The sequence below is a fragment of the Eublepharis macularius genome, chromosome 1, assembly GCF_028583425.1.
Source record: "Eublepharis macularius isolate TG4126 chromosome 1, MPM_Emac_v1.0, whole genome shotgun sequence".
NCBI classification, from domain to species: Eukaryota; Metazoa; Chordata; class Lepidosauria; order Squamata; family Eublepharidae; genus Eublepharis; species Eublepharis macularius.
Window position 1 is genome coordinate 44,380,084 of NC_072790.1, and position 22,519 is coordinate 44,402,602.

General features: G+C 44.6%; 1 protein-coding gene and 1 long non-coding RNA gene across 2 annotated transcripts in view; one reads left to right on the forward strand and one right to left on the reverse strand.

Moving 5' to 3' along the window:
* KCNS3 (potassium voltage-gated channel modifier subfamily S member 3) overlaps positions 1-15,787 on the reverse strand; it is a 51,599-nt gene extending 35,812 nt beyond the window's left edge. The window contains exon 1 of the mRNA XM_054986239.1: positions 15,705-15,787. The gene's annotated coding sequence lies outside the window, so the exon portion shown is untranslated. The remainder of the gene's footprint in view (positions 1-15,704) is intronic.
* Positions 15,788-15,921: 134 nt separating this feature from the next.
* LOC129334383 (uncharacterized) lies at positions 15,922-21,943 on the forward strand. Its single transcript, XR_008597512.1, has 3 exons — positions 15,922-16,134; positions 20,124-20,265; positions 21,325-21,943. It is a non-coding gene; the product is annotated as an uncharacterized LOC129334383 (long non-coding RNA).
* The last annotated feature ends 576 nt before the right edge of the window (positions 21,944-22,519 follow it).

The window sequence follows — 22,519 nt, forward strand, 5'->3', positions numbered from 1 at the left end:
TTAAATCGAATTTTTTAAATTTAAATCGGTTTTTTGTAATAAAATGTTTTTTGAGGAAAAATCTATCTAAAGATAGTTTTCTATTTACAATACATTATAGTCCAAAGGTTATCATCATGAAATAAGGATTCTTTTTTAATTATGTAGCATGAGGCTGTATATTCATGCAATGTTTACATTTTTTGGTAAACAAATTCCATCAATCTATTCACGATGTCTTGCTCTTCCAGAGGTTTCTGTAAGATTACTGAGCAGTTTTTCTGTCTGGAAGATATTATCACAGATGCTTGGCTTTACAGTTCTCAAAACTGTGAATTTGTGTCTGCAGAGATCACGTCTCTTCTTCACAGCAAAAAGGTTATAAAATAAACATACACAGTTGAGAAAAGGACCTTAATCCCATTGTTCCTTTGCAAATCTTTGTACACAGAATCAATCCCTTTCCACTTACGTGCCAAGTTTCAAAAACTTCAATGAATAGAAGATTGTTGGGAGTAGAATAGATTTGTACAAGAAGCTAAGATTGAGGAGTCTTTGTGTAGAAAAGAATGAGTCTTTATGTAGAAAACCATGATTTAAATCTAGTCTTACGGACTAGTGATTTAAACCGTCATTTAAATCATGATTTAAATCGATTCGATTTAAATTAAATCCACCCTGATAGTCATTGGGTTGGATCCAATCTAAATTTTCTGCTGATTTGTTGATTGTGCTGCCTTACCGCCCGAATAAGGTCCTCAAAGTAGCAAACATCAAAACATTAAAAGAGCATTTAAAATAAATTATATATAAAATAAACAATTCTAAAACAAAATGAAAAGAAGTCTTCACCAATGGCAGAAGACAACAACAGAGGGAGACAGATAAATCTCCCTGGGGAGAGAACTCCATAGTTTTGGTGCCAAGACTGAGAAGGCCTTTTCTTGGGTTGCCACCCATCTAGCCTCATATGGTGGGGACACCCAAAGCAGGACCTCCAAGGATGATCAGAATGGATGGGAGAAGACAGTCCTTCAGGAATGCTGGACCCAAGCCAAACAGGGCCGTAAAGGTCAATGCCAGCCCCCTGAATTAAGCTCAGGAAGCAAACTGGGATCCACAGTAGATGGAACAAGACAGAAGTGATACCGTCCCTACTATCCACCCCAGTCAACATTCTGGCAGCCGCATACTGTGCCAACTGTAGCTTCTAGACAGTCTTCAAGGGCAGCCCCACACAGAGAGCGCTGCATTAATCTAATCTAGATGTCACCAGGACAGGCACCACAATGGCAGGGTCTTTCCTGCCCAGGAAGGGCTCACCAGGTGAAACAGATAAGAAGCACTCCTGGCTGCTGCTGCCGCCTGTTTATCCAACAGGAAGCCTGAGTTCAGCAGCAATGCCAAGCTACAAACTGCTCCTTTAGAGGGAGTGCAACCCCATCCAGAACAGGAGATATCTCAACTCCTAGGTTAAACCTCCTCCCCCACCCCAAACACCTCCAGTTTGTCAGGATTAAAGTTTTTAGGCCTTATCCACTCCAAAACCGTCTCGAGGCATCAGTTCAAGGGCTGATTCCGCACACGTTGGATAATGCACTTTCAATGCACTTTAGCTATCGTTTGGAAGTGGATTTTTTGTTTCACGCTCAAAAAATTCAGTTCGAAATGATCTCTAAAGAGGATTGGAAGCGCATTATCCAACATGTGTGGAATCAGCCAAGGTTTCCACAACCTGCCTGGGTTCTGCTGGAAAAGGTGGGGCAACTTCCACTAGTTCCCCAACATTCTGCAGCAGACCCCAGATTTGCCCTTCGTGGTCTTCTTGAGGGTTCCCTGTCTCCCATGAGCATCATTGCAGGGAGATCAGTAGGCTGCAGGCAGGGAGAAGGGAGAGGAAGCAGGGACATTCTGCTCCAGTCACAGAAGTGTCTTGTGCAAGTGGAAAATTTAGTCTGGGTCCAACTCATTGCCTATTGTTACCCCACTCTACAGACTGCGGTAGAAAAGGCAAAAGCTCAGTATCTTGAAGTTAAATCAAAAAGAGTCCAGTAGCACCTTTAAGACTAACCAACTTTATTGTAGCATAAGCTTTTGAGAATCACAGTTCTCTTCGTCAGATGCATCAGATACATTAGTCAGATACAGACTAACACGGCTAATTCCTCTGTATCTTGAAGTTGGGGCTGTTTCTCCACTTCTGCTGTAGGCAAATCATGGAGAAGACAGGAGACCAGTGAATTTTCAAATCAACTGGACCAAGAGTTTCTAATAGACAGAGGAGAATAGCCCACGTTCAACCCCAAATCGGTCACACTTTTGAGAACATCCTATCTGAATACTCAAAATACTCAATGAACATTTACAAATGTTGGTTGAATGCTTGCAAAATCCACCCATGAACTTGCATGCAGGCGCAGTTTGCCCTCTTCCACAAGCCATATCTTTTCAAAGAAGTCTCTTTAAACAGCCTGCCTTTACTCTTCCCAATTTTCTTACTGGCGGCGAGGTGTATATGATGCAAACCGTTGCTTTTGCAAAACCCACTCCCCAAAAACCTGCATTAGAAACCTAAGAAAAATTCTAATTCTTATTCAAGCCCATCTGACCAGGTACCAAGAGTGTCTAGCAGATGCCTGTCTGTATGATGATAAACATTACCTACCTACCCAACAACTGCGAATGCATGCAGAATGTCTGAGAACAGGCCGGCAGTCTGAGAGCACAGGGTGCAGCTCAATTTGAAAGAGAGTCCTGCAAGAAGCACATTTAGTTACAAGGATTGTAGCTTTGCTAGTTTTGAGATTGCTTGAGAGAGGCCAGGGCACTCCACTCCGCTGAGTCATGCGTCTCCGCTCCTTATCACTGTTCTATGAGCATTGCAAAATACCACCTATGCCATATTAAAAACCAACACAATCATTCGTACCTTCCCAAATACCTGGCCTTATCACACGACAACTATGTTCCCAAATTGTGTAATGCCATAGACAACTAGCTTGGTTTCTGCACATCTATAGAAGTGTACCCCATACCTACTTGTCTATGGCATTACTTGTGGGCTTATCTGATCAACGTCTACATAAAAGCTGGTTGCATAACTCACATCATTCACCCTTCTCTAGTCCATTCTTGGCACTGGACTGTTGGAGATCACAACCATGGAACAGAGCTGCATGATATACACACACTCCCCTCCAAATTAGGGAACGCAATGGGGATTTACCAGAAGACCCTTCAACCCAAATTCAATTCATTATTCAAACTAATGCCCTGTAATGAGTAAATAAACTGTGGAGTTTACTGCCCGTGGATGCAGTAATGGCCACAAGCTCAGATGACTATATAAAAGGAGGTTAGACAAATTTCATGGTGGAGAGGTCCCTCAATAGCTAGTAGTCATGGTGAATGAAGGGAGCTGGGAGCTTCTATACATAAAGGCAGTAGACCTGTGAACACCAGTGCTGGGAGATAGCAGAAGCATTGGGCCTTGGCCTCTATGCCGTTTGTTCAGCCCTCCAAGGCTACTAGTTGGTTACTGTGTGAGATGGGATGGTGGACTAGATGGACCACTGGTCTGATGCAGCAAGCTCTACTCATGTTCTTCAAGTTCCCTTGGAATAAACATCCCAGCTTTTGATTCACCAATGGCAGTTCACCAGTTTTTTCAGACATTATACCCACACAAACTGGGAGCCTTATAACCAGTCGAAGATCCCTCCAATATGTGGACTCCCCATGTCCTCCGAATAGGGACAACGGCCATGTTTTGCACGTGCACACAGCTTCCGCATGCACGAACTGACCAATGGATATTTCAAGTTTCTGGTTTGTGTGTACTGAAACACTATGCATGTGCAAAATAGGTGCATTGCCCCTATTCAGATAACATGCCAACCATGCCTATGGGGAGCAGCACAAGAAGCACATACTCCCAATATGCATGATTGCCTGGCTCCTGGTACGCATGAAAATAATGTCCAAAAAGTGCTCCAGTTTCACCTCTGTCAAAGCACAACAGCAGCACATATTCTGTTTATGGATGTACCTGCACCAGCATTAAAGGGTGGGCTGGCTTCATGTTAGCTGCATGCTAATGCTGTCAACTGAGATGGAGACAAACAGTGCAGATGACCTAACTACGTCTCGAGGCAAAGTGTGCCGGGGAAGTTACAGGTGTTTATATACAAATGCTAGAAGTGTCCGAGGTAAAATTGGGGAGCTGGAATGTTTAGTGTTGGGCGAATCCATAGACATTGTGGGCATATCAGAAACTTGGTGGGATGAGGAAAATCAGTGGGACACGGTGATTCCTGGATATAAATTATATCGGAAGGATAGGGAGGGAAGGGTTGGTGGTGGGGTGGCTCTATATGTCAGAGAAGGTATACATTCCAGTAAGATTGAGAAGGTAACTGAATTAGATTCGCTTCTGGAAATGCTATGGGTTGAAATTACGGGCCCAAATGGAAACTTAACTGTGGGAGTTTGTTATCGCCCTCCAGATCAGAAAATAGAGGAGGATTATAAAATGATGACAGGATTAAAGATGGCTGCTAAACAAAAAAAACTGTGTTGTAATGGGTGATTTTAACTACCCACACATTGACTGGGCCAATGGGTGTTCGAATCGGGGGAGAGAAAGTGAGTTTCTAGACTGTCTCAATGACTGTGCTATGGAACAGATGGTTACAGAACCTACTAGGGGAGAGGTGATCCTGGATTTGGTCCTCAGTAATGCTGAAGACCTGGTGAGAGATGTAAATGTGATTGCACCACTTGGGAACAGTGACCATAATGTTATTGAGTACAACATATGTATAAATAGGAAATTGCCAAATAAGACCAACACAGCCATGTTTAACTTCAAAAGGGGTAACTTTTCTGAGATGAGGGGGTACGTGAAGAAGAAACTGAAAGGGAAAGTAAAAAAGGTCAAAACACTTGGGGAATCTTGGAGACTATTTAAAACTACAATCCTGGAAGCTCAAATTAAATATATACCGCTGGTTAGGAAAGGCACAAATAGGTTTAGGAAAAGGCCAGCATGGTTAACAAGCAATGTAATAGAAGCTGTAAAAGGTAAAAAGGATTCTTTTAGGCAGTGGAAAACTAGTCGGAGTGAGGTTGATAAAAAGGAGCATAAGCTGTGGCAAAAAAAGTGCAAGTCTGTGATCAGACAGGCAAAAAGGGAATATGAGGAGCATATTGCAAAGAACATAAAGAAAAACAATAAACAATTCTTTAAATATATTAGAAGTAGGAAACCAGCTAGGGAGGCAGTGGGGCCCTTGGATGACCAAGGCGTAAAAGGATTACTAAAGGGTGATAGGGAAATGGCCAAGAAGCTGAATGCGTTCTTTGCTTCTGTCTTCACTGTGGAAGATAAGAAGTGCATGCCCACTCCGGAAGCACTGACTTTGGGAGGGGTTTTGAAAGACCTGAGTCACATTGAGGTGACGAGAGAGGAGGTTATGCGACTGCTAGATAATTTAAAAACTGATAAATCACCGGGCCCAGATGGCATACATCCAAGAGTTCTGAAAGAACTCAAGTGTGAACTTGTAGATCTCCTCACAAAAATATGTAATCTGTCATTAAACTCTGCATCTGTTCCTGAGGACTGGAAGGTAGCTAATGTTGTCCCCATCTTTAAAAAAGGTTCCAGGGGAGATCCGGGAAATTACAGGCCAGTCAGCCTGACGTCAATACTGGGTAAATTGGTGGAAACTATTATCAAAAATAAAATTAGTGGGCACATTGATGACCAAAAGCTGATGAGGAAAACTCAGCATGGGTTCTGTAAGGGAAGATCTTGTCTCACCAATCTGTTAGAGTTCTTTGAGGGAGTGAACAAACAAGTGGACAAGGGAGACCCGATAGATATTGTTTATCTTGACTTCCAGAAAGCTTTTGACAAAGTTCCTCATCAAAGGCTCCTAAGTAAGCTCAGTAGCTATGGGATAAAGGGCCAAGTCCTCTTGTGGATCGAAAACTGGCTAATTAATAGGAAACAGAGAGTGAGTATAAACGGGCACTTCTCACAGTGGAGGGTGGTGAGCAGTGGGGTGCCACAGGGGTCGGTATTGGGTCCAATGCTTTTTAACTTGTTTATTAATGATTTGGAATTGGGATTAAGCAGTGAAGTGGCTAAATTTGCAGATGACACGAAATTGTTCAGGGTGGTGAAAGCCAGAGAGGATTGTGAGGCACTCCAAAGGGATCTGTCGAGGCTAGAAGAGTGGGCATCCATGTGGCAAATGAGGTTCAATGTAGCCAAGTGCAAAGTAATGCACATTGGAACCAAAAATCCAAAATATAAATACAAGTTGATGGGGTCTGAACTGGCGGAGACTGACCAAGAGAGAGATCTTGGAGTCATGATAGATAACTCACTAAAAACGTCAGCACAGTGTGCGACTGCCATAAAAAAAGCTAATGCTATGCTAGGGGTTATTAGGAAAGGGATTGAAAACAAATCAGCCGGTATCATAATGCCTCTGTATAAATCGATGGTGAGGCCTCATTTGGAGTACTGTGTACAGTTCTGGTCGCCACACCTTAAAAAAGATATCATAGCACTGGAAAAAGTACAGAGAAGGGCAACTAAAATGATTAAAGGGTTGGAACACTTTCCCTATGAGGAAAGATTGAGGCGCTTGGGGCTCTTTAGCCTGGAGAAAAGACGACTGAGGGGAGACATGATAGAGGTTTACAAGATAATGCACGGGTTAGAGAAGGTAGAGAAAGATGTGTTTTTCTCCCTTTCTCACAATACAAGAACTCGTGGGCACTCTATGAAATTATTGAGCAGTCGGGTTAGAACAGATAGAAGAAAATACTACTTTACACAAAGGGTGATAAACACATGGAATTCGTTGCCACAGGAGGTGGTGGCAGCTACAAGCATTGCCAGCTTCAAGAGGGGACTGGACAAATATATGGAGCAGAGGTCCATCAGTGGCTATTAGCCACAGGAGATAGATGGTATTCTCTTTGTGGGGAGGTGGTGCTCTGTTGTCTTGGTGCTGGAAGGAAGGCAGTGGGAGGGCTTCTGGTGTCCTGGCCTCACTGACAGTCCTTTAGATGGCACTGGATTTCTAGCCACTGTGTGTGACAGAATGTTGGACGGGATGGGCCACTGGCCTGATCCAACATGGCTTTGCTTATGTTCTTATGTTCTTAATACCGCCCCCCCCCCCTAAACCTGCATTCTAACACCGCATCGCAGTTCAACTGCTTAACTATTATAGCATGCACCGATATATTTTTTTTAACCAAACCTCAGGAACCTGAAAGCAGGTAATACAGGTCTATAAAGCTCCAGGAATTACATTTGAGCCATGCTGTCTTACAAAACACTTTCACAGTTCTTCAAAGGCCAACCCACAATATCTTACGATATTCCATTCTCCTTCGAACCGTGTAAAAAGTGACAGAAGTGAATGCACAGCTTTCGATGTTTACTGTCATTTGGAAAGAAGTGTCTACAGTCATGGATATCGCTGTTGGCGCTGTAGACAAAACAAGACACAACATCAATAGACTGGTAATGTGTTTTGCAATGAGCGGGGAGAGCTATAGGTCAAGTTGCTCATTAACAAGGGATCTTTGAACACTGGGATGCGAGCCTATTGGGAGATGACTGTAGAACAAACCAAGACAATCTATTTTCATTGACATGTTAATCTAATACCAGGAGGTAGTCGGAACATGTATATTACTCCTACTCTGCAGTCACTCCATTGGCTCCCATATGTTACCAGGCTCAATTCAAGGTATTGGTTATCACATACAAAGCCCTTCAAGGTCTTCAATCTACGGGATTGCCTCTCTTCCTATGCTCTGACACATCAGCTTTGCTCATTTGAACAGAACTTTCTGCAGATACTACCCTGCAAATGGGCAAAATCAACAACGGTCGACACATGACATTCTCAGTTGTGGCCCCCACCTTACAGAACGGCCTGCCTGATGAGGTTAGGAAGGCTCCCCCACTGGTTTTCTGCAAACTATGCAAAACTGAATTGTTCAGAGGGGCTTTTTGACACAGGTAGTAAGGCTGTGCTGTAAGGAAATGGTTCAGAAAAGGGATAGGGACTGTAGACTATACTACTGAGTACAGTCTGTTGCTGCAAGTATGTTCCTACCAGGTAGTTTCCACATTGTTTAATATGTCATGACAAATTGTTTATGTTTTGTTTCAGCATTGTTTCAGCTCTGCATGGGACTTCTGGTTGTTTGCCAATTTCTGAGATCCATGTACATGTGTAAGTGTCATCAAGTCACAACTGACTTATGGTGACCCCTGCTGGTATTCAAGGCAAGTGAGAAGCAGAGGAGGTTTGTCATTGCCTTCCTCTGCAGAGTCCTCCTTGGTGGTCTCCCATCCAAGTACTGACCCTGCTTAGCTTCTGAGATCAGGCTATACCATGGAGCCTTCCCTTCCTGCAATCCATATCCTATTGCATTGTTCACTGAGTGTCCCAGCTGTTGATCATATTGCCTTATACTGTGTACTCCACCTTGAGTCTCTTTAAGAAAGGTGGACTACAAAAAACGTAAAAATAATACTGTGTATCATTTTTACGGCTGCACAGAAACTAAGAGATGAAGTTGCGAATTAGGAAATTCCCTATTCAAATTCCTGTTTCGTTTTGTTTTTTGGCTAGAAGAGAATAGTCTTTCTATCAAAACATGCTATAGCTATTTGAACTTCTCATTTAAAATCTTTTATATGTGCTTACAAGGCATCTCACAGTTCCTACCAAAAACGGAATTATATTGCCTATGAAAGTTGAAGCTATTTTGAAGTGTGCTCAAAGCAACTGGCTACCATTTTTCACAGTTCACTCCATAAGAACAGGGAAAAGATTCAGATGGCGTGTTTAAAGCACCTGAAAGGAATCACATGGGAGGCTCCACAGCAAGAAAGTACCTGAATTATGCCAGCACTATACACAGTGCGAAGAGAACAGGGGGAAATATCTGTATGTGTTGTAAAATCATAATAACAATGTTTGATTTATATAGCACCCTTCAGGACAACTTAATGCCACATTCAGAGCGATTTACAAAGTGTTATTGTTACCCTCACGACAATTATCCTGTGAGGTGGGTGGGCTGAGAGAGCTCTGAAAGAGCTGAGACTGACCCAAGGTCACAAAGTTTCAAGTGGAGGAGCGGGGAATCAAATCTGGCTCTCCAGATTAGAGTCCTGCCACTCTTAGCCACTACACCAAACTGGCTCTCCTCTCTTGTATTCCTGAGCATAGAAAGCCTCAGTCGGTTCTCTTGGCATGGTGGGAAACAAAGGCCTCTTGAGTTGACTGCAGAGGGGAAATTGAACCAATGAGAGAAGCAGAAGCGAGTAGATTCCAACATTGCTGCAGCACAGCGGTTAAAGTGTTAGACTAGGATTCAGGATCGAATCTCCGCTTTGTCATGGGGACGGTCCAGCCCAAACTGTCTTCCATCATTCCCCTCCTGCCATGGAAACTCATTGGATGATCCCGGGCCAGTCATGCTCTCTCAGCCTAACTTACCTCATAGGGTTGTTTTGAGAATAAAAAGAAGAGAAAGATTAAGCTGCTTTGGATCCCCACTGAGGAGAAAGCTGGGGTATAAATGAAAATAAATAAACACATTTGGGAGGGCTGTTAAGACTTGCTGAACCACCATATTATCAGTCACCCTACTAAACTCAGATGCTCCTTGGAAGCAAGACCCAGCCAAGTCAGGACGTCCTTATTATTGCAGGTCATAAGTGATGTTGATTCGGCTACGATTACTTTTACCAGCCCTGGAAGACTTTGTTCAATAACTAGAATGCTCCTGAAGGCCAAATGCCAATTATTCAATCCCCCCGTTTTTTTTTTTCTCTTGAGAAACGTTGACGTCTCACTGTGGGAACGTTTCCTGATACAACATCAGACTGCCTTCACATAGGGTCACCGCAGGATAAATTCTGACCTCATGTCTACGCTTTTCCCTCCAGAGAATAACTTGAATTTTAACCAGAAGTTCTCATCTCTTTTACTTCTTCCAAGAAGGAAAATGCTGACTTTACAATTTGGTAGTATTCTTATTCCTTACTAACATGGACCACAGATTTTGCACTTACACAAATTAAGAATGTCGAAAGAAAGATGGCTATGCAGAACCCATGAAAGTATTTTTTTTTTAAAACACGACTAGTGATGAGAACAATTTTAGAAAGTTCTAGTCATTCATGGGGCCAGGTCATCCATCCAATCCATCTACTCATCTATCACATTTTATCCTACTTTTCTTCTAAGGAGCGTGCACAGTTCTCCCCTTCCTCCATTTTAACCTCACAAAACCCCCGTGAGGTAGCTTAAACAAAGAGACAGTGGGCCAAGCTACAAGTGACGAATGACACTTGAACGGCAAGTGTATTTCTCCCTGTTCACTTGCCCTCCACTCAATCCACTTGCCATTCAAGTGTCATTCGTCACTTGTAGCTTGGCCCTATGTCAGGCCCAAGACCACATGGTGAACTTCACAACCAAGTAGATTAACGGGGCTCTGTTCACACACTAAACACTGCACCACACTGGCTTTTATTTAAACTGGATTGGGGGGCAGGGGAAAGATATAAAAGGGTCTCCAAAACTTGGCTACTTCTACATTTACTGCAGGAAAACGGAGCCGATCCACGCACTGACTAAATCAAATGGCAATGTTCATGAATATTGCTGCTTCAACTCCGCTGCATTTTGTTCCTAGTTCAGAGTGTAAAGTGTGAATCCGCATGAAGGCTGCAATGTGGTGCACACTTACCTACGAGTAAGCCCCACAGGACACAGTGGGACTTAATCGCAAATAAACATGGCTAGCGCCAGAGTATCCTCCTTACCCTCAAAAAATGAATGGAATGCGTTCAGAAAGCAACTTAAGCCACCTTTTGGAAAACTTTGACTTTAGTCCAAATCCTTGATCAGAGAACACGTAAAGCCTTGCAGATTCTGAGATTAAGTTTCCAGGCTCATGTTCCTCCTCAGCAGGAAACAGAGAACACAGGGAAAGCATCACAGAGGGATCTGATCGAGTGCCGATGTTTGCGTCTTCAACAGGATGGCTGGCATCCATTTCTGGCTTCCCTGAAGGTACAACCTCGTGATATTGGATTACATTGTCTTAAACCTCACAATGCACCTCGAGTCTCAGTGATAAAAGCGGGTTATAAATAAAGTAAGCTTACTCTTGCAAGATTAAATGCTTTCCCATCAGCGGAATTAACAGGGAGATTCACCCAAATTCCTTATTCAGAAAGACTGTGTGCATGTGCGTCTGGTGTGATAGAGATCTTGGCCCACCTGCTATTGTTTTGTTCTCAATGGACTGATCTTAGGTCCTATTTAAATACTATCTCCCACTGGAGCCGTGGGAGATTTCTTATTTATCAGTGGACATTGATCCCGAAATAACAATCAAGGTAGCAAAATTTTTGGCAATTATTCTTTCACTGAAACATTAAAATTAGTCTTAAGCTAGTTTTTAGGAGAGATTCTGAGCTGTCATTTGCACTTAGAATCTGTAAAGTTCTTGATTTTCTTTTATATCTAAATGCTGAATTTTAACTATATGGGATTATTTTTTATTTATCATTTACCTTTTATACTGTCATATAGATCCAGAGGAGTTAGCCATGTTAGTCTGTAGTAGCAAAAATAGAAAAGAGTCCAGTAGCACCTTTAAGACTAACCAACTTTACTGTAGCATAAGCTTTCGAGAATCACAGTTCTCTTCTTCAGATGCATTCTTTTACTCTGTAGATCTCATATTTTTATGTGTTGTTATTTGATGGTTATATATTTGTATTTGATTTTAATTATGCTTAGGACCTATGGTTATATACGCAGAATGACAGTAAAGAGTCCAGTAGCACCTTTAAGACTAACCAACTTTATTGTAGCATAAGCTTTTGAGAGCCACAGCTCTCTTCGTCAGATGAGAGCCACGGCTCTCTTCGTCATGCATCTGATGAAGAGAGCTGTGGCTCTTGAAAGCTTATGCTACAATAAAGTTGGTTAGTCTTAATGGTGCTACTGGACTCTTTACTATTTTGCTACTACAGACTAACATGACTAACTCCTCTGAATCTACGACCATAAGCAGAATAAATTGTTGATGAATAAACTAAACTAATAAACAGATGTAATTCTGTGCCTACTGGATTCAATAAACCATTCTATCCAAGAGCAAATGGAAAGCCCTAAGATCTAAAAGTCCTTTTCTCTTCCCCCCTTGTTAACATTCAGCGCGATGAAGAGTTCTGGAGCACTCTAAAGCTTGCACATTGTACTGTGTTGTTTTAGTGAGTTTTAACAAAATGTATTCATTGGCTTTTGGTTTTTTTATATTTTACTATGGGACCAACATGGTGAGTGCTGTCTTTGGCCTTGTTTGGAGTGCTGTTTTTTCCCCTGAATGTTTAATTGTGGCTTGGGGGGTGGCATTCGATGATAATGCTGCATGCTTGGTGGGCAGCAAAGTGTTAACCACCACTGAACTAACAGAAACATTTGAAACATCAGACATTCCACAGAGAGAGAGAGAGAGAGAGAGAGAGAGAGAGAGAGAGAGAGAGAGAGAGAGAGCGCAACATGCCTACTTTTCTCTTACATTCCATTTACTAGTAGGACTAAAGAAAATATGCTTTTCTAGTAGGACTTCTTGTCATTCATTACTTTCCAGTGCTTTTGCTGACAAACTGGACCTCATTCTCAGCAAAACAGCACAGCCAAACCTGCTACACAATGCAAGCCAATGAGAGCCAAACCAGATGATTTCAACCCAATAGGTTACTCCAACACCAATACAGTACCTCTCTCGCAGTAAGGTTACTTAATAAAGAGAAAAGCCATAGGAATGAATTGCTCGACTTCCCTCCTGCCACCTCCTGGCAACTTGCCTTGGAAAACCCACCCATTGCTACACACTCTCTCATACTCTGCAAAACTCAGAATCCAACCCTTGGCCATGAACGTGATGAGGGTTAGAAAAAAGTCAACACATTCGCAAACACGTTTGCAAATGTGTGGTGGGTTCAAGTGCATGACTAGGTAACTAATCTTTGCTGAGTGATCTTAAACACACATCTTCAAATCGAATGCAACAACAAATCCAAGTTTGTCACTGAGAGCACATTCAAGAGGGAGACACGGCAAATCATCTTCTTGAGAAGTGTACCCATATGATCCAACTGTTTCCAAAATGGTTTCACAATTTTACACTTGTAGGAAGTACAGATGCTTTATGAGCCCATATCCTACTATATAAAATACTAAGCAAATTCCAGTCAACTCACTTCCTACTCTGGTGCACCTCCAGAGGGCACTGCCGTGGAGGGAAGTCCAGAAGAGGCAGCCCGTTCCTCCAAGAGTGCGCCATGGCGGGAAGCCCAGACTGGGAACAGGCGCAGAGCAGGTGGACATGCCTGCCCTCCCTGCCTTCACCCAGCTGGGATCAGGAGCAGAGAAGGTGGCAATGCCTGCCCCCCTGCCTTCACCCAGCTGGGATCAGGTGCAGAGGAGGTGGCAATGCCCCCTCTTCACCTGGCCGGAATCAGGTGCAGAGCAGGAGGCAATGCCTGCCCCCTCTTTACTCGGCTGGGATCAATAGCGAAGCAGGTGGCAATGTCTGCCCCACCCCACCCCGCCTTCAGCTGGCTGGGATCAGTCACGGAAGAGGCAATGCCTGCCTGCTTGTCCTCCCCTTTCTAGAGCCCGTTGTATTTTTCCCCACAACGGGCTTTGTTATTAGTAATATCATAAACATGTAAAGCAACCCTCTAGAAGGGGGGCAAAAGAGACAACGGGAGAGCAAAGAACTGGAGATCCTTAAGTGCTTAAGACATTCTCGTCTCAAGACTGTTCATAGTAATTATTTTCTTCCAAAGGCTGCTAAATGTTTGGATATTGTTTCTCAATTCCTCTTGAGTTGGTTAGCCAGAACATTTTTATGGGGGAAAGAAGTATATATAAGCCTATCATGAAATCAAAGTAAAAGAATCATTTCTTGGAAGATGTGCTTTTAAAAAATAAATAAAATAAAAACCAGAATCAATAGATCCACGCTGCTTATTTTGTTCCTTCTCACAACTGTTTGACCACATAGATTATGTGCCTATTTGGTTTTCTATTCAATGCAAAGGCAAAGACTGCGGTGATTGCCGGTGGACTCGGAGGTGTGAATGTGACCGGCTGCCAAGTTCCACTGCTTCATTAAAACACACTTAGGCAATTTTTAAAAATAAAACCGAGCACCTTGATCTGAAGGTTATACATCCACTGTCTCAAGAGCTATTTCACACTAGCCCTGGGATACTAATGCTTCAAATCCTTCTCCAGGATGCTATTTAAATCTATGTTGGAAAGACAGGCTAGATCTCTGCAGCGTGAAAGAGTTTTGAAGTACTTAATCGATTTCTTCCCTTGCAGGTCACCAACCTTTGGTCCCACAAGAGGAGCAAGAAGCCACCAATGCCGGAAACTGTCTAGCCCAGAGTTCTCCATCTTCCCCTTCTCAAAGCACAAAGAGACGCAGGACTCTAGAATCCCATCCTTACAAACCCTGTTCCGACCCAGAAAACACATTTCCTATCTAGACCAGAAATACTATTTTTGAAAGACAGGGAACAAAATGTATTCATAGAAAGTTCCCCCAAGTCCCAATGAGTCCTTCATCATTTATTACACAATACCGATATTTAAAATCCGTGTTCTGTTCAGGAAAAAAAAAGTTCTGCTCAAACTAATTTTGAAAGCCTCCCCCCCATTTTTTCATAGCAGTCATAAAGCTAAAGAGGCAACGGAGAGAGATGCATGCGTTGCTGATCTGAAGCCCATTTCTAGGTATGTGTGTATATTGTTTCATCACGCCTTAGCACCTGCTTACACAGCTTAAACAACATGAGAAGTGCCTCTGAGCATGTGCAGCGCGCCTCCCTTCTCAGCCAGGTCCCAGCACAATCCAAGAAAGGTCCCACAGCTCAGTCCTCTCTAGACCCGGCCCCGGTACTTCGGCTGTCATAAATACACAGAAGGTTTCTCCTCTCCACCCCTCCCTTCATGCAAGGACGGAGAGGGCACGTACAGGAGCAACCATCAATCTTCCCCAACCTCCATCAGTTCTCTTAAGAGGTCCCTAAAGCTATAGGAAGGGTCAAGAGCAGAGCGTCTGCGTTGCAGACAGAAGGTCCGGGGTTCGATCCCCCAAATCTCTGGAAAGGATCCAGTTGCCAGCATCCAGATGGTGGCTGGAGATCTCCCAGAATTACAACAGATCTCCATGCCATAGAGATCCAGGCATTATACTTTGCTTGGGTCTCTCCCCTCCCCAAACCCTGCCCTCTCCAGGCTCCATCCCCCCAGATCTCCAGGAATTTTCCAACCCGGAGTTGACCACCTTAGGCTCGGGGAGGATGCGACGTGAAAGAAAGAGCTCTGCCTGCAGAGCCGCTGCCAGTCAGAGCAGACAATCCTGATCTTGGCCCGACTCAGCATAAGGCAGCTTGCCTATGCTGAGCTGCAAAGCGGGGGAAGTCGCGTTAGGCAGAAGCAATTGGGGGGGGAGGCAAGTGGAAAGTTTGGTGCAGCCCCGGCTGTGTGTTGTGTGCGGAAGCGCAGCGATGGAAGCAGCGGGCTGAGGGCAAAGCGGCACGGCAAGCGCTAGGCGCCCCCCGGGAGGCGAGGAAATACCTGGCACGCAGGGCGATCCCGGAGCCAGGGAGCTGCAGCGGGTCGCCTAAGGCGCGAGTCCCCGGAGCTGCCGCTGCTTCGAGAGACGCTCGCTCCCCACGAGTCCCGGCCGGAGCGCCGCGGCGCGGCAGGGAGGGACGGAGGGAGGGACCGCGGAGGCGCGGGAGGGGAAAGGGCGGGGTTAGCCCCGCCGAGCTCCCGGGCCCGCTGGATGAGATCCCCCGCCGCCGGCGGCACTGCGGGAACGGGAAGGCAGAGGCTGGCTGGCTGGTGTGCGCCCTGTGCTGTACGCTGCAGGCAGGCGACCGGAGGCGGAGGAAGCCGCTCCAGGAGCCCCCAGGCCGGCCCGCCTTGCTCGGAGGGACCCCAAACTTATGAATTCCTCCCCCTGCGCGGCCGCCGGCCTGTGGACTTTTGGCTCAGCCAACAGGTAGCCGAGGTGATCGGCGCCACCCCATCGCGCCCCAAGAGAGCCCAAAGCGGGACGGGAGGAAGCGGGGCGCGCGTTGGGATCGGCTGACCTTCCGGACGCGGTGGAAGGTGGCGCTGCGAGAGCGAAGGGCAGAGCGAAGGGCCGCGGGGCTGCAGCGCCAACAGCGGGCAGAGGGGGGCCCTGGTGGCCGTGCCCCCCACCTCACAGCACCTTCGCGGTCTGGTGTCATAAACTGAACTACCCACCTCCCTTTTCCAAATGTAAACGGAAAAGCTTGTTTGTTTAACTTTATTTATGCCCTTTCTCCCCAATGGGGGACCCAAAGTGGCTCGCGTCACTCTCCTCGCCTCTGTTGTTTTGTTTCCCTCACAATATCCCTGTGAGGTTAAGTTAAACTGAGAGGGTATGACTGGCTCACAGTTACGCAGCCAGCTTTCATAGCAGAGTAGGGATTCGAACCTGGGTCCCCCAATATCCTAGTCCACCCCCAGCTGTCGAAATGTACTGTAAACAACTGCAAACACAGGAGAAGCTTTTTTTTGGTCCCCTATGCTTACCCAAGTGCACTGAACACAAAGTGCATTCTCTGTCTGCTGAAAAGCCTAGGGGTTTAAAAACCCTGGGTTTTTAAAAAAAATATTAAAGATATCTTCCCTGGGCAAGGCTATTATTATCTGGAGTAAGACCTCTCTCTTGCCCTTCCTTATATTTGTATGATTATACAGCTACGAAAGCAGGATTGGGGGCACAAATATATCGTCCAGTAAAAAGCATGGAGGTGTGTGGAAAATATCTTTATGCACAGCCTCTAGAATTTCCCCCTAGTGCTTAAAAACAAGATAAAAACCTGGAATCAATACTGCTGTACAGACAAGTGGTGCTAACAGTACAAGCATCGGAGAGCACACAACCTCATTTCCACTCTGTTCTCATGAATAATGGAAGTAGGTCTGCCTTTTTAGCTTCAGGAATCCAGATAAAACGCTTGAGGCACGGTTGCCTGCTCCCTTTACGCCCCCCCCCCAGCGGTTGGGGGCAAGTTCCTTTGGATGAGAGAGCACTGGCCAGAGTCTCTGTGATATTTGCTTTACTTACAAATGTTCAAGCAGATCGCAGAAAGGGCAAATATAAACAGCAAACTCCATCGTATTCCCAGAGGAGAACAGTGGCAGACGACTGTAGCACGCTTTTGTTCACTTCTTTGGCGCACACTAATTGATCATACAGTTCCCTATCTGCTGGTAGACAGAGATCCAAGGATCACGCTGGCTTGGGCCAAGTACCTCTCCACCGTATTTTCCTTAAAGACTCCTTATCTGCTGCTCAGGATCACTGGATCAAAGGATCAGGCAGAGCTCTTTCACATCACAAACTAATTAAGAGTTGTATTGTCGAAGGCTTTCACGGCCGGAGAACGATGGTTGTTGTGGGTTTTCCGGGCTGTATTGCCGTGGTCTTGGCATTGTAGTTCCTGACGTTTCGCCAGCAGCTGTGGCTGGCATCTTCAGAGGTGTAGCACCAAAACTGAGAGATCTCTGTCTTTTGGTGCTACACCTCTGAAGATGCCAGCCACAGCTGCTGGCGAAACGTCAGGAACTACAATGCCAAGACCACGGCAATACAGCCCGGAAAACCCACAACAACCATAATTAAGAGTTGTGTGTTCGGAAGTTAGGAAACCTTCCAGAATCCTAATTTTGGAGTATCTCCTTGGATTTTATTATTAGAAAATGTCTGGTCTTGTTTCCAAAGTAAAATGAATGGATTAGAATTTCTTTCTAGATTTGTAATTCCAAATTTGGTATAGCCAGAACTCAGCAAATGTGCAGATTTGAGATCCATCCAATCCCATGCACCTTCTGTGTTACCAATGGAGATGTGCACATTGATAAAACACTACAAAAGTCCATTCAGATGTGATTTTATATAGTGTGATATGATATTTTGTGTGGGGTGTTTATGATGCTCAGGACCTCGTGATTCGAGTCCAGTAGCACCTTAGAGACCAACAAGATTTTCAGGGTATGAACTTTGGAGAGTCAAAGCTCCTTTTGTGAGATACGGGATCTCGTGTACCCAATGGCCTTGGGCCCTCATCTGTAAGAAGAGCTCTCCTCCTCTGCTCCTTTATGACAGCTTTGTTTATCTTTTTTAATTAATTTATTTATTTTAAACAATAATAAACAGCACTAGACATTAAAAGGTATACAGTGAATACAGAAGGTAATGTCGTATAGAAACAAGAAAGTTGTTTACAAATGTTTTAACTCCAAAATACTGCCGTTGTTTAACCTTACAACTAGAAGTAAAATATACATTGCCTTTAAATTTGGTTTGTTTGTGGGACCACCTATTCAGTTTTTACCGAATAACCATTCAACAAATATGTGCTTCTTCAGACATAGTTGAAACTATCCGTTATAGTGGCAAGAACACAACAATACACCACCATCTTTTAATAGTTAGACTTGATATGTAGTGTCTATATTGTGAAGTAACCAGAGTTAGTTACTGTTTGCAAAATCTTTGATTTGGGTTGTAGCTTGTATTCTTCTATATAGGTAAAAAAGGGAAACCATTTGTCAGTGAAGTTTGTTTCCTTAGGGACATGTTCAGCTCTATATAAATCATCATTGATCTTTTCAAGAATAAAGTTGTTCCAACGTTTATCAAACCAGTTCTCAATCGTCGGTGCTTGGTTCACTTTCCACAGCGTAGCTATGGCACTTTTGGCCGCGACAAAAAATGTTGCAATAACAGCTTTGTTTATCCGATACATGCCTTCTGCAGGTGCCTGTCTGGCAAATGGGCAAGATCCTCAACAGCAAGAGGGATCTAGTCCGAGGAGACTCAAAAATTAATCTACAAGTAGCCAAACTTACGATACAATGTCCTTTGCAGGCGAGTGCTAAATGGGGGGAGGAGAGCGGGGAGGGGGCATGGCGACAAGAAACACACGGACACAGTGCTGGAGGTAAAGAGGCCACAACTTTATTGAAATTACAGCTCAGGGAGCAAAGGCGTGCATAGGGCACAGATCCGAGCATCGGCTGACCCGTCTGCCAAGCCGATGAACCACACGCCCCCTCAGACCCCTGCTGAGGGGGGAACCATGGGATGACAGTCAGTGGGATGCCAGGTGGGTGTACACCCCTGTGTGGATCATCACCTGTCACCTGGGAGTGAGGCGGACTGACAGCCCCCATCTGGGCATGCACTGGCCATTCCTCACTCCCCAGACCCCTTATGGGGATCCCCATAATAGGGAAATTGAGCCTGAGGGCCCTGTTTCCCCCCAAACGGATCAGTGCCCAATGCCCCAATCCGCAGCCTGCTCACTCCAAAGTTGTGACAAAAGGGGGAGCTGGGCGGGATGCCGCCACGGGTCAAGTGCTGAGGGGCGGGGATCAGCCATCCGACCAGGGGCCCTCGCCGGATGTGCCTGGGCAGAATCACCTGGCCCCTGGACACTCCCCGCCCCTCCTCAACATGGCGGCCCCCATGCTGCTTCCCCACTCACCTCCCCCTGCATCGCCCGCAACTCAGGCCCCCAGGTGAGTCTGGGAGCCGTTATTTGCAGGCGAGTGCTAAATGGGGGGAGGAGAGCGGGGAGGGGGCATGGCGACAAGAAACACACGGACACAGTGCTGGAGGTAAAGAGGTCACAACTTTATTGAAATTACAGCTCAGGGAGCAAAGGCGTGCATAGGGCACAGATCCGAGCATCGGCTAGCCAAACTTACAATATAATGTCCTTTTTATAAAGTGCAGGTGCTATAAGTGCAAAATAGATGATACATATATGAAATTGGCTTCTTTCTGTCACTAGGGTAAACACCCCTGAAAATAGCTAATAGATACAACCAATGCACCAATATAAGATAAGTATAGCAGGTAAGTACATAAAAGTAGATATATAAGGAAAGTTCACACAATATAGTCCTTACATTTATCCGATATAATCTTTTTGCTTACTTCTTTTCCAGGCAATGAACCATCGTGAAGGACCAAGTTTTATCCGACGGGAAGCAGAGAGCCTTTTTATATAGGTAGTAGAACTATATTAGAACGGTTCAGGAAGGTGCTTTAATAAAGAGAACAGGGCTGAAGACTATACTAGGACCAAAGGTGGGTAATTTCAGGTGCTCCTTTGCCACTGCTTCAATTTATTCTGCAATGTGCTGATTTCTTTGGGGGGGGGGGGATGCTATTAATCGTTTCACCTTGGCTCATTCACACCAAGGCGCTGTTTTCCTAAAGGAAATGCTGCCCCATTCCTGCTGCAGTATCACCAGCTTTCCACTTCCTCCAGTGGTGATAAGCTGCACTGGCGGCAGGGTTAGGTTTAGCTGACCCCTGGGCAGATAGACAAATGCATTTAAGCCACAGCTACGTCTTAGGGTTTTGCAAACCCAGAAGAACCCACAAGTTTGGAGGGAAAGCTTATTTTAAACACAAAAGATTGGGGGGGGGTTATGTTCAATGTAAAAGTAGCTGTGGGAGGGGTCCCGAATCAGCATTTTGCATGGAGAGAAGGGGTCGTGCCACTTCCTTGTTTTAACCCACCCATCCCACGGTACTGTTTTACCTGGAGGAAAAATTACACCTAAATAGGTACGTGCCTGTTTTGTATTGCCCTGCATATAGCAGCAGGAGTAAGATTAAAGTGGGAAAACAGCACAGAGATCAATATTAACCTCACCTCACCTCCGCTCTGCATTTCTGATGTGATTCACGTTCATGGCTGCTGTAACCTTTTTTGTTTTTAAAGTGCAAGGTCCTGATTTATTTCTTTAAATACTTCCCTTCTGCTTTTCTCCTGAAAAGCAGGGCTCCAAGCAGCTTATAAAACTAAACAAAAAGAGCTCCTGCCCTACAGTGTGCATATCTTCCATCCCAGTATTTCAAATCAGGAAAATTTTACTCTTCGTAGACATCAAAGGCAACTTGGTCTCATGAAAATTCCTAAACCTCTGGAGGATCAGCTCCTTAAGCTTTGGAGCAAGACACACAGTGCCACATAGCAGCTCCTCTGAATAACAAGCATGTTCTCCCAGAAACAGCAACTGATCTTGGATTTCCCACATCACCTGCAATTTAGCTTTTACTTTATCCTGCCCTCGTGCCCCGCTTCTGTCCATAACTCCCCCAACTGCTGTTACTCATATGTATGCACTTGCCCTACAGGGATATCTTCCATACAAGAAACATTCACAGCTATTAAAGGGACATTAAACATCTTTTGTCAAATCCTGCACTCCTATCAAGTGACAGCTGAGGCAAAGCGAGAGTGATAGATGCATTCCGAATGCTCAAGACAGACGAAAGTCACACCTGATCGAAAAGGGGCTTCTAGATCTCCACTGCCATCTTGTGTTTATGGTATATGATGAGAGGGGGAAAATAAGGCCGAGCTGCAACAAGAAGGTCACCCAGGGAACTGCGTGGTTGAAGGGGTAAATTCAAACCCAGGCGTCTCAGATCCTAGCCTGATGTTCTAACCGCTCTACCGCACCAGCTCATACTGTGGTTACCTAGCCCTCTAGCAGTGATGATTCTGTGAGGAAGGTTAAGTCTAGGTTTGATCAGGAAAAGCTTTTCTAAAGCAAATACGGAAGGCTTTGAAAGAAGAAGGAAACTATACAAGCAGCAGCTATATGCCCTGACAAGTAATATTCTATACTGATTTTGCTGTACTGCTGCCCTGTTCCTATTTGTAATTTTAATCTCATTCTGTATGGACTCATTTCTGTATTTAAAATCTTATATTTTTATATATGCCAATAAAGGCTTGCTTGAGATACAAGCAGCAGCATTGCAGAAGGTAAAGAGATAGCTGTGAGACAGGGGAGGGGCAAGAACAGATGAATGTGTGGCTCATATAGGCAAGAATAGAGAGAGGTTTAAGAGAGGAGCATCCTGAATAACTAAAATGAAACAAATCAACAGCCAAATCCAACTCATTAAACTTCACGGCACCTACATGCCAAATTTCCATGCACTAGAGTTAGAGAATAGTAACAATTCATGCCCTGTTTCCCTCCTCCTGCTCGGCACACCACATGGTTACTATTATACAGAGTTGCATTCTACATATTCAGGCACCACTGGCGCTGAATAATGTGGCATCTCTTCTATTCAGGCAAAATTCATGTTTCCCTTAGTGTCTGCATGTAAGACAAGATGTTCGTATCTCAATGCAGACACTAGTACTTCTGTTTATTTGGGATGGCGTAAAAGCTGGAATGGAACAGCCTGGAATGGAGATTAAATAACATTACTGCAAAACTCAGTGTGATGTATTAAAGACATCGGGGAACAATATTGGAAAAATGAAAACATTGAAATAGTATGTTTTTATTAACCATTTCCGAGCTAAATT